Raw genomic sequence first — 16702 nt, 5'->3', positions numbered from 1 at the left:
AACTTCTGTGTTTTCTTTCCAGAAAGGCAGTAGTCAGTTTGTATTAGAGCACCTATGGCATGTGCTTTTGTTTGACTTGGCTGCTTTTCATCCACTTGTCATCTTTCCTCCAGCTTCTAGATTAAATTGTCTTATATCACATGTATCACTTTCCTTAGCAAAACAAAAAAACCCTGAGTGCATGTTAGTTGAGGTGGATTACAATCAAGATTGTTCTTTTCCTGATGTGTTGCACACAAGAAAAGAAATTAAATGACTCTAAATGATTTGTTGTTTTCCTGTCTGCTGGCCTAAATTATGAGATCAGAGGCATTTTATGACAAAGTTTCAGTGTAACCAACCCAATTAATCGAAATGAAATAATCTTAAACATTTTTTCATGCATGTACACAGGTTCTTTTTTAGTGTTTACAAATGAGCTCCTAGCCTGGAATTGCCATTTGAAGATTTGGCAATTGTCATGAATTGTTGGTTTCATACTTCAATGTAGTAAATGAGCAGTTCACATTTATTTTTTAATAATATTGTTACCCATTTCTCACTATGAGGTCCCTGGGTGGGTTACAACAATTTAAAAACCAAACAAAAATGAAATCAGTTAAAACATGTCACAGATGAAAGAATTTGAGTGAGCCCTAAAATATTTACCTCAGGTGTCAAGGGTCTTTAATTCCCCAAATTATGATCTAACCATATTATAGCCAGGGCAAAAATGTGAATTCAAAGACTAAAGAAGTTAGTTCCAAGTGCTAGACATGTTACCTCATGAAAACTAGGTTCCCAGTGCAGTGTTTCTAGTAAAACAGGAAGACATGGGAACATTTTCAGGAAGGAAGGACAAAAGTGGGAGTGGCTTTCCTTCACCTTTGCCCAAGACCAATTGCCAACTGTGGGAACCTAACTAGGGAAAACTGGGAGTAAAATGGATGGGGAGGAAAGAATGCAGCAGAAAAGGAAGAGCTGTAGCTGAGTGGAAGTGTGCATGTTCTGCATACCAAATGTTCCAGTTTTGGTCCCTGGCATCTCCAATTACAACTGACTAAATTGTCACAGGGCCACTGCCAATTGGAGCAAACTTCAAATTACAGCCCATTTGTTCTTCTTGTTGTTGTGTTTGCTGAAGTAAAGTACTGCTCTGCCCTAAAGTGCCACCACAGCCATGATTGTGATAAAAATGTAACTTAAACTTTTTAAAATGGACAATTGGATATTTAGGACTATTGATATGACATATTTGATTCCAAATTCACAACACTTGAAATCATTAGTCAGATGTTCTACAGAACCAAATCTTCACTTTGTTTAAAAGTATAAATCTCTCAGGACAGACCTGCCTTTGTTCCAAACTACACTAAGGTCAACTGTCTAAACTCCAAAAAGAGACCACTGACCCATGTATCTTCAAGGAGATCAAACGTCTAAATACAAATAGAATAGTTACATACAAATGGATAATGACTGTTGTGACATTTCTGTGTCCATAGTTTTTAGGAGCACTAATCTGTCTCCTTAACTGAAATGTCACATTGAAGACTTTCTAGGCAATCGGGCAGAAAATTCCTATTTTTCATGACTTACCCTTGCTTCATAGGAGAGGCATGGCGGATAAACTTTCAGCTATCCTTTTTATATAATGTCAATGAAAAACCAAGGCCCTTCCATAATGGAGACTTGTACCCTTTTAAATGCCCATTTGTGAGGATGAATTGAGATTTAAAAAATTGTAAAGCCCTTTGCATCCTAGAAGTCCTTAAACACATACCCAAAATGTTGGTTTGTAGTCGCAGGGTGAAAGGAGCCTTTTCTGCATGTCAAGTCACTGTAGATAAATGGTTCTCCACAGGAGGGCAGTCCTACAGTGTAGACAATAGTTAGCTAGATGGACCTTTGTCTGAGTTGGTACAAGATATCTTCCTTCCAAACAAAAATAAATAAATGGTGCATTAAGAAAAATGACCAAAAATTTTTATAGCAATAGATCTCAGGGACCAGATGCAGGCAGGAAAGGAGACAGAAAAGGAGAAAGTACTGATAGGGGAACAAAGAGACACTATGGGTAGAGGAGAGAAAGGAATTGTCTCAGATCCAGAATGTCTAAGTACAATTGCATACATGTTTCTTCCATGATAGTACATATTTGATTTACATGTGATTATCAGTGCTGCTCCTTTCCACTGATAACTACATCAAATTATACTTTTTGTAACTATTTATTTACTACATCCATTTACAGAAGCATTCCCTAAGTGGATACATGCCATTAAGTTTCTAGGCACATTCAAAGTAATGCTATTTTAAATATGATGAATGTGGATTTCCTCCTATTGGTTCTTGAGATTAGCGTGCATTATTGTATTGTTTGTATATACTTGCATTATTGTAACAGAGTGGGATTGCAACCCAACGTGTCTACAAGAGTGCTTTTCTTCCCTTTCCCCAAAACTTTAGTTAACATCTAAGAGTTTGATCATCAACAATCCTAATGTGGTGCAGTGCTAATCTGCAGAAACATTGTAGTAAAATGTTACTGGAATGTATTGATTCTTAGGTTGGTTTCTACCAATATGATTTTAGCAACAAGAAAAGCAACTACACAGGTGTGGAAAGTTACTAAAGTATTACTGCTGCTTTGTCCAGCTCCCAATTTCACTCCAGATTCTCCTACCTCAATGTTAAGATGTATCAGTGTCAGCAGAATTATTTGTCACAGCTAAAACGTTTCCAAGCTCTAATTATATTGCACCCCATGGATTTCATGCAGCTGGAGGCCTTTCTTAACATTTTATAAACTCAGTTTCTGAATAGTTTTAAAATTCCACCATATTAATTCAGATTGAACTGAAATTCAGCACTGAAAGTAGTTCAGCTGACAGTGTTGTAAAGTGAGAGAAAACTCCCGTAAATAATACAGGTGTCATTGCTATATGCAAGCCCTTAATTAAATTTTAAATCTGAAGTGGGCAGAACACCAATGTAGTTGATCTTTGGATGATATGCAGAAGAGCACCAAGGATTTCTGATTCTCAGTTTTTTAAAAATGTAAATAACCTTTTTCCAAATTAAATTGCTGGAACACATGGCTTGGGGTTTTTGGGGTGTGGTGAGGGGCAGGATCAAGAATGCATTTTGAGTGAAAGGATTGTGACCTCAGTACCAATACAAAATCCTGTGCTAAGATTCCTTAATTCTAAGTGGATGTCTGCCCCTTGTCCTAAGCCACTATTTTGTCTCCAGCTGGTGGATCTTGGGGTCTAGCAAAATAGATCTCTCAAGCTTGAAGTTCATCTGCCTCTGTTCTAGAGTGCTTGTTTTTTGTTGTTTTTTTTAGCAGTGGCTTCTGAACCAGGTGCCCCATAGCATTTCAGGGCTTGTCCCAGGTGAGACAGGGTTTCTACAAGGTCCCATAAGTTGAAGTGGGGAATCCCAAAAGCTTTGTTCTATTCTGATGACTTGGTTGCAACCCACCCACCTACCCATTGCTATCATTTTTTTGTGACAAAGGAAACCAAGTTTACAAGAAATGCCCTTGAATGTGTGGGAAAGTGTGGGCAGAGAGGGAAGGAGGGATAGGCCATTTTGACTGAGAGGTTTAGAATTTAAGAGGGCTGTCCAATCACAATGCTTCATGAGAGAGAAGTTGAGAGAAACATATGTGTATTTGTCTCAAATGCTCATTGTTCTTTAGCAAGTTTTCTCTCCTGAGCAGACATAGAAGAGTTCTGCTGAATTAGGTGGTATCCCTCTTCCTACTGACTATACTTCTGAATCATTTTCAGTCTACCAGAAATAACGCATTACATCTACCACCTTTATTTTCATTCTGGTTTTTTCTGTTCCAGTACTTCTGCACAATTTTTTTATTTTTGTGCAGTCTTATTCCTCTTTTCTCCTACTTTCAGTTTTAGGGCTGGTATTCATCTGTGATGTTCAGTTTGTTCTTCCTGTATTTTCCTTTTTAGTAGAGTTTTTATCCTTGCCCCACTCTAGATCTGGGACTTTGCATGTGAATCTTTTTCAATTAAACTGAGCTATTTTATCTTATTTTTCACTCTGCTTGTTTCTCTCGTGCACTCAGGCCCAGCCCCCAGTTGTGTGCGTGCCTTTCTCTGACTCTGCCAGAATGAAATTGTTAATTTAAGCCCCCCCCCCCCTCTTATTCATGAGAGGCACATGCACCTGGCAACCCATGGGGTGCCCTAGCCCCCAACCCTACTGATAGGTTTAGACAAATGACTGGTGGGTCTGGTAATGGCAGTAGCAGAAGTATTAGCATCAGCAGCACTGTGTGTTCTGAATTCTCTCAAACTCAAACACTGATGTAGGCAAGAGGAGCAATTCTCAGCTTCTTTCTAAAGCTGGCATGAACAGTAGTGGGAGCAAGAGGCAGAGTATATTCTAGCATTGCTTTGAATCGTCAGTGGATCTGAAGGCATGCCATCTGCTTGCGTTACAGGAAACAGCTTGCAGGAAACTAATGGTTTAATATGTCACAAATATACTATAGATAGTAGCCATAGGACAAAGGCCCCAGGTAAAAGGGACTGTTGAATTGAAAAAAGTTTGGCATAGAATAAATCACCTAATGATCTCGGTGCAGTAAAGGTTTCAGCTGGTTCAGGCATAGCAGAGGCTTGTGAAAGTACAAAGGAAGACAGTTGAGAGGAAGTACATAAACAGGAACCCAAGACTGTACAACTACAGCACATGAATCAAACTTGCGGTTAGCGCAAGTGGTGTGTTGAAATTTCTCAGTAGTTTTCCTATCCTGCAAAAGAGGCTTCAACAATAGAGATGGTAAAAGTTGGTTCTTCCTGAGGCAGAGTGGGATCCGGACCCTGAGTCAAACCAGGAAGACTATGGAAGCACCTCAGGATGATACGAGCTGCTTCCCAAAGTGCAATATCGGTATCTGAACTGAATCTTGATGTTGGTGCTCCCCCCTGGCAACTGTTGATTTGAGGGCTAATTATGCTCAGTGCAAATACTTCCATACTGGATGTGCCTACCAGCCTTCAAGCTAGAAAGACCTAGAGTTTTCTAAAATTACTATTAAAGATATACTGAAAACTGTTTATTCAATGTGATACTTTTTTATTTTCAGTACATCAGACACTTGGCATAAATATGTTCTTATACTGTGATTGGAATATAGACTTTTCTTTTGAAAAAACAACAACCAAAAAGCCTAATTATATTTAAGATTCATTATGCATTTTAGCACAAAGTACTTAAAAGTACACTAAGATCCTGAGGTGTTTGGTGTGTGATTTTTTTTTTGTTTTTTGCTCAGTACTTTCATTAACCCTTCTTGTTTCATGCAGTCGAAAGATTTCAGGAATGCAACACAGTTTTAGAAATATTGATTTCAGACTTCTGAAATAAAGTCCTGTGTATTCTCTTGTCCATTTCCTTGCACTCTCTGTGGTACATATCAGCAACTACTTAATCTTAGTCAGTTAAAGCTGACAGTTGGCTGATAGGCAAGAGCTCTGTTCAGAGAAAAATCCAATCAGAAAAGCCTCTGTGGAGGCATCAAGTCTAGTTTAGGAGCCAAATGTTATTCTACAGCAATTCCATGGAGCACAAATGTAAAGGTTTGCCAATAGTCCATGGATCTGATTAGAGAAAGAAGTGAGGCATCCATCAATTGCCTTGTACTAAAGATGGGTCAAGACAAGAGTATTATGCTAGTCCAACCTTTTATGCTCAAAGAAATCTCAAACTTAGGAAACATGTTGAGAAGGAAAGTACCAGAGCACTAAGGCCAGTCAAATAAAATTTCATTTTGAGGAGGAGAGCCTTATCTAAAGGAAGCATGCAAGCCACAGCTCATCTTGGCAGAACTGGACTGTCTGCAAACAAATGTAAGCCATAGTGCAGGCAATATATTTGATTCCTTTGTAAATGTGATAGGAAAACATTAATAAAGAATTGCGGGAGGGTCAGCCAAAAATGAATCTGTGCAGTGTACTATCCTCACCATTCCAAATTAGGCAGGAATACATGTGATTTCTCTACCTTATATTGGTACTCTACTTATACAATGGGTATTGTGCGCTGTGCTAGTGTTAGGTAATAGTTGAAATAACTTTCCCATCACATATACACCTGTGAATTGGAGGTCACAGTTAATTACACCATAGATGTCACCCAGGAGGCAGAAAAATGGCACCCCCTCTGGGATCTGCAACCTGAATTGAAGAACTTGAAAGCTTGCCACATACTTCTCCTGATAAAGGTATTGCCCAACTGCAGATTTGGAAGTTGTTGTTTTTCCTTACAGAGCAACACAGTTTTCTTCTTTTTTCATATGCCTGAAATGAGCTGTTCCACATTTGCTTGATGTGCTAAGGTGCTAGCCCTTACTGTGAGAAAAAGCCGAATGTATTAATATAGCGATATTAGCAAGATGTTTTATTATTTTATCTATTTAACCATCTGTTCATTTCTTGCATTCAGTACTGAAAATATGCAATGTGCTTGGCCAAAAAGACCAAGAATAGATGGCATCAACATGGATTTAAGTACTTGTTAAATTATTGGCTCTTTGGCTTTTTTTCTCTCTCTTGACATTTCCCCGCTCCCTTTGCTAATGGAAAATGATTCACAATCATTTCACAGATGACAGGATTTCTATCTTTTAAGTGCAGAATGCTCAGCAGTATCTGCCAGAGTTGAAGGTGTTTTTTTTTATTTCTGAGGAGTTGAGGACCACCCTTTCAAGAATCTGTTGAATTGTCTAACGGCCCAGTCTGTGAAACCCTTAAAGAACCCAGCACTTTTATTGCAGGAAAGACAGCTTCAGCCTGCTTAAATATGGGAAACTGCATTAGCAGAATGTGAGAATTAGCAGCAGAGCACCTGAGTCTCCTGGCAGCAGGTTTCCTGGCTATACCTTCCTTTTGCTAGAAAAGCCCATTAGTTACTGGGTGAGCCAGGACAACTCCCAACACTCACATTCCAATTTGTTGGGCCAACATAGTATGAAGATCTGGGTCAGGCCGTGTAGGAAAAGCCATGGAAATCTTGCTGGTCTTTCTTCACTTGAAGTACAGTAGGATTTTAAAGACTTCTACTTTATCTTAAATAAATTTTTTTTAAGTTGAAAAAGGGGGGAAATAGTGTGTCTCTTTATCTTTCCCCAAATCCTTTCAGTTACAGAACCTGTTGTAGATCTGTATAATTTACTGCCGTATATAGCCTTTATTGCAATAATATACGACATGTTTTGAAACTGGCATCGTTTAGAGGACTGAATCTCATTAAACCAACTTAGCTTTTCTAGAATGTGACCTGTACAGGGGAAAGTTCCCTTTCAAATGGCTTCAATTATCATTTGTTCTTTGTTGATTGCATGGAAACCACAAATCAATATTGAAAGAATGATTGATGTACAACCATCACACTTGGTCTTTTGAATTTGATACACAACTCTGTGGGCGTATACATGCATTTATTTTGTGACAAGGTGGCAGAGAAAATGAAGATAATTTTCTCAAAGCTATACTTTTTCATCAGGGAATTTTACACCTAAAGTTATCAGGAATAGGGAGGGGGGAATAATTCTAGCCTTGGGGAAAATAAATCTTTCTAAAATGCCTATCTAAAAACATCACCTGCTAACCATTTAATGTAGTTATAGTTTATGCCTTCCATAGCATTACTTTTTAATCTATTCTAGTCTGTGTACCTGGTAAGAAGGAAGCCTGGAGCCAATTGCAATTGCTTTGCAACTCATATCTTTAGCCACCAAGTTGTTGGCTTTTTTCCCTTCCCTTTATTCCTCAAGGTTCCTGACTCTTGAGCTTTTAATGGAAATGATGCCTCATTAACACAAGTACCAACCATGTAGCTTCACTGCAGACTTTGGGTGCTTGAGTTTACCACTTCACTATCCTTTATTGTATCTGTAATACTCTCTGGCAATGTCTAAATAAAAGGGGAAAGCCTTTAAAAGAAAAATAAAATAAGGAATTGAAATGTACATTAGCAATGTTCCAAAGAGCCATGCACATGCGGTATCTGAACTTTTTTCTTTGAGCAGCAGATGTGTATGTATGCAAACACGCCTTATTATTATCATATAATTATTATTGTTATCATTATACCTCTTTTCTGAGCAGGAATTTATCCAAAGTGGGTTACAAAATTGGGGGGGAACAGAAGAAAAAAATAAAACAATTTTTAAATGATAATGTGGCATTGCTCTACTTAAAAATGCATTAACATAGCCAGAAAGAACACAATTCAACTTGACCATCTCCCACCTAATAAACATGCTTGGAAGGCTAGTGGGAGTGGAGGGAGTTTTTCTGGGCCGTCTGAAAACCCTGTAAAGTATCAATTTGCCATATATCCAGTCAGGGATGCCAACTTGAATAAAATATTTGGGGATCGCATATAAGCCCCACATAATCACGTGATGTGATACAGGTACACCATTTGAATTACCGTTGGGAGGCAGGCCCTTCAAATACGTTATTGAGGAAGGCAAAGGGACTCCCATAGCATGTTTGTAGTTCTGATCATAGAATCACAGAATTATAGTGTTGGAAGGGACTCCGAGGGTCACCTAGCCCAACCCCGAGTAAAACAGAAATCTCAACTAAAGCATCCATGACAGATGGCCATCCAACCTCTGCTTAAAAACCTCCAATGAAGAAGAGTCCACAAACTCCCAAGGAAGTCTGTTCCACTGCTGAACTGTCAGGAAATTTTGAGTGACAATAATAGCTTCATAACACACAGAGTGACCATCTATGCACTGGCTGCAAAAAAAGGGGGGGTGAGAATCAGGAAAAAGAATTTAAATATGGTAAAATCGCTATAAATTGTTGTGCTGATTCAGAGGTTTAATCCGAAATTAAGCTGGATTTGGGTTTGTTGGTGTTTCTGGTAACATTTCTCTTACATCATGGTTGTTCTTCCATTGGGGATGTTGGTTATTATGGATGTATGATCTGTATTTTATTCATACTGTTGCTGTGGGTTTGTCATGGCCATGGCTAGAACAAAAAACTTACACTGAATGGTGGAATGGATATTTGAATATTTTCAAACAGCAATGGCTGCCTATTGCACCTTGTGCAAAAGGCAGATAACATTCTGCATTTATTTATGAAAGCAAAGTAAGTTCTAGTGATCTTAGCCAAGCGACTTCAATTCTTTCCTCCACAATTTCTGTTTTCTGTGCTCAGTTTTGTTTGGCCTTCTATGTGAATATTCATTTACCTCATGAGACCATTGCAAGGAAATAAGGTTTGGCCAGCAATAATAAAAAAAAGTGTCATCATATAAACACTTATTAGAGGCCTACAAACTTCAACGCAGCAAAATCTAAACTATGAGATCTACCAAACTGAAGGGTTCCACAATGCAAATTTAAATTGATTCAGCTTCTGTTGTCTATGTAGTTAAGATCATTTGTTAGGCCTCATTCTTACAAACATTGTGATTAAAATTTCCTGCAGTTCAAAATATCTTGCCATCTTTCATTCATGAGCCTTGGTTTCTTAATATGTGTTGCTTTTTCTTTTTGCCTAATGTACACAATATCATTTTGTATCTAAGCAACAACATTACCAAATAATAGAAAAACATAACATGTAATAAGGTGCTATAATTCTGATGCTGTACTAGGGAGCTGGGGGGTGGGAGAGACAGAACTAATTTTTTAATTATGCACCATGGAGCTATTGCAAATGTACTGTGAGATAGGGAGAATGTGCAGTGTTGCAATTTCAAATCCATTGTTTTTATTATACAAACTCATTCATATTGCCTACTGAAACTGTGCATTTAATTCCACCAAGATGATAAAATACAGATATTATTTAGATAACACATTTCAATTAGCTGCTCTAACAGCACAGTCCTACACATGTCTACTCAGAAGTAAGCCCCATTGAGTTCAATGGGACTTACTCCTAAGTAATAGGATTGTAATCTAAATCTAGTTTAAACCGTCTTTATAGTCACATATCAATTATAACATAACCACAGGAACTAACATCTCTGAGCTTCATCAAAATCAATCAATTCTCTTAGGCTGAATCTGGAATGGTTGTTTCAATGGAATTGCTCCCACAGGCAGTTTTGATCCATTTAGTCTTCAGCTCTATAATGCATTCCGAATCAGATTATCCCTCATAATATATTCCTACGTAATGTTTTATTTCAGCAGCAACTTTTGCCATATAGAATAATAAATGAATCTGCAAACTTGCTAGAGCTGTCTGTGACAAGGGTGGAATCTACACACATATAAAAACTGCTGTGAAAATACTTTTTTTAAAAAAAAAAGGTTTGAAAAATACACTGAATTTGGCATAGCTCACTGTCACCGTCTATTGTCACATTTGTATACTGCACCTTACAAAACATTTAAAATGTTTTATTTGTTGCTGTATAGCTGAGTCCAAGGACTGAATGTATTTCATACTTCCATGGTTAGCCTATGGAAGCACAAATCATACTGGGAATCACAGTTTTCATTTACAAAGAAATTGCAAGTGGGTCATGGTCTGAGGACCATCTTGTTGGTCTGGGTCTGGTCAGAGCATTCTACCTTAAATTTCATTATGGAAGAAAGGCAGGCTATAAATAAAGTAATCCTTTATTTATTTGCATTACTGTACTGCTCTTTTACCTTTTTACTGCTCATTAAGAAAATGTTATCTGGACAATGCAGATAGAAGTGAAAATCTGGAAGTATAAAAATAAAGCATGGACATAAAATACCATATAAACAGTATGTGTGTGTGTTTAATTACAATAAAAGAACATCAAAATAAAACCAGCAACAAAAAACAATAGTTCAGAAAAATTTAAAACAACTAAAAATGATAAAAACATGTATAAAATATTGAATAGTAAAACACCACTATATGACTCCCAGTGCTTTTCTGAGCACAATTCAAAGTGTTGGTGCTGACCTTTAAAGCCCTAAATGGCATCAGCCCAGAATACCTGAAGGAGCATCTGCACTCCCATCGCTCAGGCTGAACACTGAAGTCCTTCTCCAGGGGTCTTCTGCTAGTTCCCTCAATGCGAGAAGCGAAGTTACAGGGAACCAGGCAGAGGGCCCTCTCAGTAGTGGCACCATCCCTGTGGAACACCCTCCCTTCAGATGTCAAAGGAACAAACAACTACTTGACTTCTAGAAGACATCTGAATGCAGCCCTGTTTAGGGAAGTTTTAAATATCTGATGTTTTATTGAGTTTTTATTATTCTGCAAGGAGCTGCCCAGATTAGCTGGGGAAACCCAGCAAGATAAATAGGGTATAAATAATAAAATTATTATTATTATTATTATTATTCCTGTCCAGATAGGGGTGCAGCTGGGCCCATTGATGTTCGTCTGAGAGGGGGCGCAGAGGCAGCTGCTTCAGGCACAAAAATTATTAGGGGCGTAACCCAAGCACTGCAGCGGTCCCAAAGGTGCTGCAAAACTGGGAGGGAGATGTATCCTTTTTCAGCAACACAGTATGAGCGTCTCTCAGGCAGCCAGTTATCTCGCTGCCCACTCCTTTCAGCACCTTAGTTCCGCATCCTTTGCTCAGAGGCACATGCACCACATGCTTCTCACATGCTATGGCTGCCACCACTGCCATGCACCCTGGATTGCTTCTGTGCCAGTTGGCCCCCTTGGCTCTCTCATGCTCCCACTTTGGTTCAAAGGCAAACAGGGCCCCTGTGGCATCACAGAGCCCCCAGTCCAGGCCTCTGTATGGGAGCAGGCAGTTGCAGGGATGTTGGGACGCTGCCAGAGTGTCAGCTGTGTGAACCTTGACTGACAGTGCACCAGCTCGTAGGCTGCACTGGCGAAGCTTCCTGTGAATATCCTATAGAGAGCTGAAATGGCTGGTGCAGGGTGAGCCACAGCGATGGAGGGGCTCCAGTTGGGCAGTTGGAGTCTGTGTCCAGCACCACCTGGGAGAGCCCGCATCTCAGAGGTTGTGCTAAAAATTGGGGGAGGAGGATCCACCGCGATATGCTAGCCCCCTTTCCCATGGTGATGCCGCCCCCTTTTGTGTCTTGTCCTAGGCACTGGCAACTCACGCTATGCCACTTCTGGGCTACCAGCCAAAACTGATGAAAGGCATATCATAGCTGTGTGTGCGCTCAGTACTGTAAGGTGTGTGTGTGTGAGAGAGAGAGGAATTTCAGATAAGACGCAAAGCTGTTCTCAAGCACAGTGTGTTTACAGATGACACTTGCAGTCAATATTTTGTATCAGTACCCATATGATTGTGAGTAAACATTTTGTGTTAACATTCATGATGATGTTCAGTAAATAATAATTTGAGTTTCTAAAATGTGTGTGTTACAGCCTGTGGAGTGGAAGTAAAATATTCCTTATTACAGCAAGAATACTTGCTTAGTCTGACTAAGAATCATTTTATTTCCATAGTGCTAGATATTGAAAGGGAACTGTTTTCCCATGTGTAATGATTTGCCTTTCCATAGACTTAATTAGGACATTGTGAATCAATATGAAACCAGATCTTGTTTACACTTAAAGTCATTGATTGAACATTGTTTTCAATGGCATTTCCATCTTCCTTTGGAAAATTGTCATTATTTTTTTAAAAACATGGCATTTATTTCCATTTCAAAGAAGTGCCTTTCATTTTGCATAATATACAAATTTTCAAGCTGCACAGACAAAAGATTCACTGCTTGACAGCTGGCATTATCTTTGGACTATTGTTCAGGTAGTTGGAACCAAGTTAGCTTTTACCTATTGCTATTTTATCATTTGCTTCACACCTTCAACAGAGCTACAGTCTCAACCTGACCTGCTGAAATTGAAAATGTAACCTTCCCAAAATAACAGATGAGGGATTCTTTGTGTTGACATTTTGTGTGGGTCTTATTCTCTGAGCCTGTGACCTACCACATGGAGAAACTTCTAAAAACTACCAACTTGCAATGCCAAAGACAGTTATATCCTCCTGGGGGCCTACATCCATTGAACTTCTATTGCAATGTTAACTCTAATGATCATAGAGGTTGAAAATGATAGGGGAAATGAACAATAGAATACAGCCAACTCTCCTAAAGAGTATTGTCTTGACAGTTCAAGGTGCTCATAACTTTGTTCATACACTGCAAGTCTAAATTTCAATAAGGGGTGGAAATAATTGCCCAGGGATTTCTAGCATAGTAGGGAACAAAAAATTGGTGAACGGATTAACTGTACAAAACAATAGAACACAAAACAAATATGTCTATAACTTTCATATGTTGAACATATTTAGTAGGAAACATGTGAATATATGAAAGGACACCAAACTGGAAGAGAAACTTTGTAATTACAAACTCTGGATGGGAACTGCACAACTAGTTCAACACATCTAAGGGAGCTTGAGCTTGTTTCTTAAATGGCAGCCTCCCTCATTCCACAGAGCAAATTAATTTTAATATTTTGGAGATGATTGAAAGCTGCTTGTGATATGATATGGAGGTCTCCCATTAGATCCAAAAGGAAAAAAATAATTACTCTGGTCTCTTTTCTGGGAGGGAGGTTTTTTTGGGGAGGAAAGCTAACTAAGACTTGCTGAACAGCCCCACTTCAACATGTTTACAGAGTTCTTGATTTCCCAATAAATGAATAATTTTATTTTTCGCCTTTTTTCATTCTGTCAGCTGCTCAGGGCCCAGGGACCAAACTTGGCCCTCAGGTTCTCTCTATCTGGCCTCAGAACTCTCTCTCTAGGCCACACAAACCCTGTTTCACATCCCAAATACTTTTGCCCGACTGGCCTGTGTCCTTGAACATTAATAATGCCTCTTGCTTGTTTCGATGTAGCCAAGAAAGTGGTTTGTGAGTGTGTGTAGAAACTAGCTTACTGTAGAATGGTAAAAATTTACATTTATTGCTGTAGCCCTGACTTTTGGCCCTCAGAAAGTTGCCCAGAAGGGAATGTGGCACTTGGGCTGAGAAGGTCTCCCCATCCCTGGTCTGTAAAGTGGTGCTATTTTGAACAAAATGACCAAACCTCACTTGCCTTCAAAACTTGCAGGTGAAAGCACAAGTCTCACTATTTCTATATGTATGTATGTTGGGTTGTTTTTTTCTGTCATGGCTTTTTAGAGGTGTCAGGTTCCATATGCAAGTCTTTTGCTATAGAGTTCAGGTAAACAAGATGCTGATTGCTGTCCTGTTCTTTCTGTCCCACAGATGCTTGAGAAATTTGTCGCTGCTTTGGCCCCAGTTCCATCAGCTGCCTCCTTGCGGGGACACGTGCTCATTGCTTCATCAGACCAGCACAACTGCATTTTGCACTGAGAGTTCCTTCTTCTCCACATGGCCTTTCTACTGGTGTCAGCATACCTTCTGCTGACTCATGCCCATGGCGCTCCAGTTGAGAACGGGGCTCTCATGGAGACGCTGAAGTCCCAAGTGATGCTGTTCAGCAATAAGAGTGAACACTATTCAGCACAAGTGAGACCTCCCGGAACGAGCAGACGGATACCTCACACAATCATCATCGGAGTTCGCAAAGGAGGGACCAGGGCCTTACTTGAAATGTTGGATGTTCACCCAAACATTGTGGTAGCGGCTACTGAAGTTCACTTCTTCGACTGGGATGAGAATTACGTGAAAGGAATTGACTGGTACAGGGGCCTGATGCCATTTTCATATGAAAATCAAATAACTATTGAGAAAACACCAGGCTATTTTACCTCGCCACAGGCTCCCGAAAGGATTCATGATATGAATAGTTCCATTAAACTGCTGCTTATTCTAAGAGACCCCACAGAGAGAGTTATCTCTGATTATACCCAAGTCTATTACAACAGGCTGGAAAGCCACAAGCCTGTTCAGCTCTTTGAAGACATTGTTATTAAAAATGGAGCACTTAATACCAAATACAAGGCTATCCAGCGAAGCCTGTATGACATCCACATGGAGAGGTGGCTTAAACATTTCCATTTGGATCAGATTCACATAGTAGATGGAAATACCTTGATCAAGGACCCTCTTCCTGAATTACAAAAAGTGGAAAGATTTCTGAACCTGCCATCCAGAATTATGTCTTCAAATTTTTATTTTAACCAGACCAAGGGGTTCTATTGCATTAGGAGTGATGGAAGGGAGAGATGTTTACATGAATCAAAAGGACGGCCACATCCTGTTGTCAACAGTACTGTTTTAGAGCAACTTTACTCCTACTTCAGAGAGCACAATGCAAATTTTTACAGAATGATTAATCATTCCTTTGACTGGCATTAGTAACTTGCGGGGGGAGGCAGTTTGTTTGTTTTCTAATGTCCTGCAGTAATTTATTTTCAAGCACTTCTCATAAACTCTGAGTTGCATCCAACTTGATATGAAGACCAGAGTTTTCTTCCCTGGGTTTAACACTAGAAGTCAATTGCATTAATGGCGGACACTCTTTAGTGTACTTGGGGGCAATAGGCTTAGTGTTGGCTTTTAACTACAATAATGAACTTGATTGCACCAGTCCAAGTCCACTGACTTCAATGGAGTTATTTCAGATTTACACTTGTATAGCCAAGATGACTCATTTGTCTCTCTTTATTCAAAGTTATAAGCAAATGGAGTTTCACAGAAAACCATTCCTTAACCGATGTATAACAAAAAAAATAGGGGTTGTGTAACTGAAATGGTATTATTCTAACCTTCAGGTTTTGTTGACTGCTTTTATTTTTCTATCTAGCTCCATGACAGTGGGATTGATTTCTATAACTTTTCATACAGTGAAATAATTATATATTAGAAGAAAAGATGACTTGAAGTGGTCCCATTATATAATTTAAAATCTTTGTTGTGAAATAATGATTGTAAAAAGTATATCTCACTTAAATGAGCCTCAAGGCTGCTCCCTGTTATGGCTCCCTCTATGTAGGGTCTTTATATTAAGTAAGACATTCATCATGTGCATGGGTATAAAGCCGTTTAACCTGTTCATACAAGTGTTAAGCGTTTCATATCTCCAATGCAAACAAATGAGGGCTCTAAAATAATCCCATTTTACACAGTAGACATCAAAAAGTACACAAGTGTCCATTTAATCACAAAAATCATGAGCCACTTACTTTTTTTATATAAAAAAATACCCTTCATCAATACACAATTATTGGTCTTGTTTGTATTTTGTAACCATTTGTTCCAATAGTTTATATAACTAATTTGGCACAAAATTTATTGCAAAAAAAAAAGTTTAATTGCCTGCTCTCCAAAGTGTGGAGTAACTTTTGTAATATCTATTTGCAAATCATAAGATGTACTCAGAGTGCAAAGTAACTTCATGTGGTATTGTATACTATACACACAATATTCAAAATATCAAGTATGGGTTTCTGGTTTATCTATAAAACTATACATCTACATGAATGCATTAGAATTTGTTTGTTTATAATATATTTTTACTTGATAAAGTAATGGTTGTCTCTCTTTTTAAATATGCTACTTTTCGTACCCACCCATCCACCAAAATGAAGGTTATTTTGCTCTGGACTTTATAGAACTGCAGGCATGGCTCCATATTAGGGCTGCCATATGTCCAGATTTTCCTGGTCATTACCAGGATTTCAAAGGCGGAATTGACGTTGGGGGGGGGGATTTCTGTTCTTCTGGTGTCCTGGTTTTTACTATTTGAAATATGGCCACCCTACTCCAGATGGAGCAGACTAATGTAAATAACAACTTACATGTTCACTTGCTTGGTC

General features: G+C 38.8%; 1 pseudogene across 3 annotated transcripts in view; it reads left to right on the top strand.

Annotated features, from left to right (window-relative positions):
• LOC309370744 (heparan sulfate glucosamine 3-O-sulfotransferase 1 pseudogene) overlaps nt 1-16411 on the top strand; it is an 83138-nt pseudogene extending 66727 nt beyond the window's left edge. For all 3 annotated transcript variants that reach the window (XR_014173480.1, XR_014173481.1, XR_014173482.1), the window contains one exon: nt 14187-16411. The product of XR_014173480.1 is annotated as a heparan sulfate glucosamine 3-O-sulfotransferase 1 pseudogene (transcript). The remainder of the gene's footprint in view (nt 1-14186) is intronic.
• Nucleotides 16412-16702: the final 291 nt, after the last annotated feature.

This window comes from Podarcis melisellensis, assembly GCF_964234715.1.
Source record: "Podarcis melisellensis genome assembly, chromosome: 5".
Classification (NCBI taxonomy): domain Eukaryota; kingdom Metazoa; phylum Chordata; class Lepidosauria; order Squamata; family Lacertidae; genus Podarcis; species Podarcis melisellensis.
This window is presented reverse-complemented; position numbering and strand designations above follow the sequence as displayed.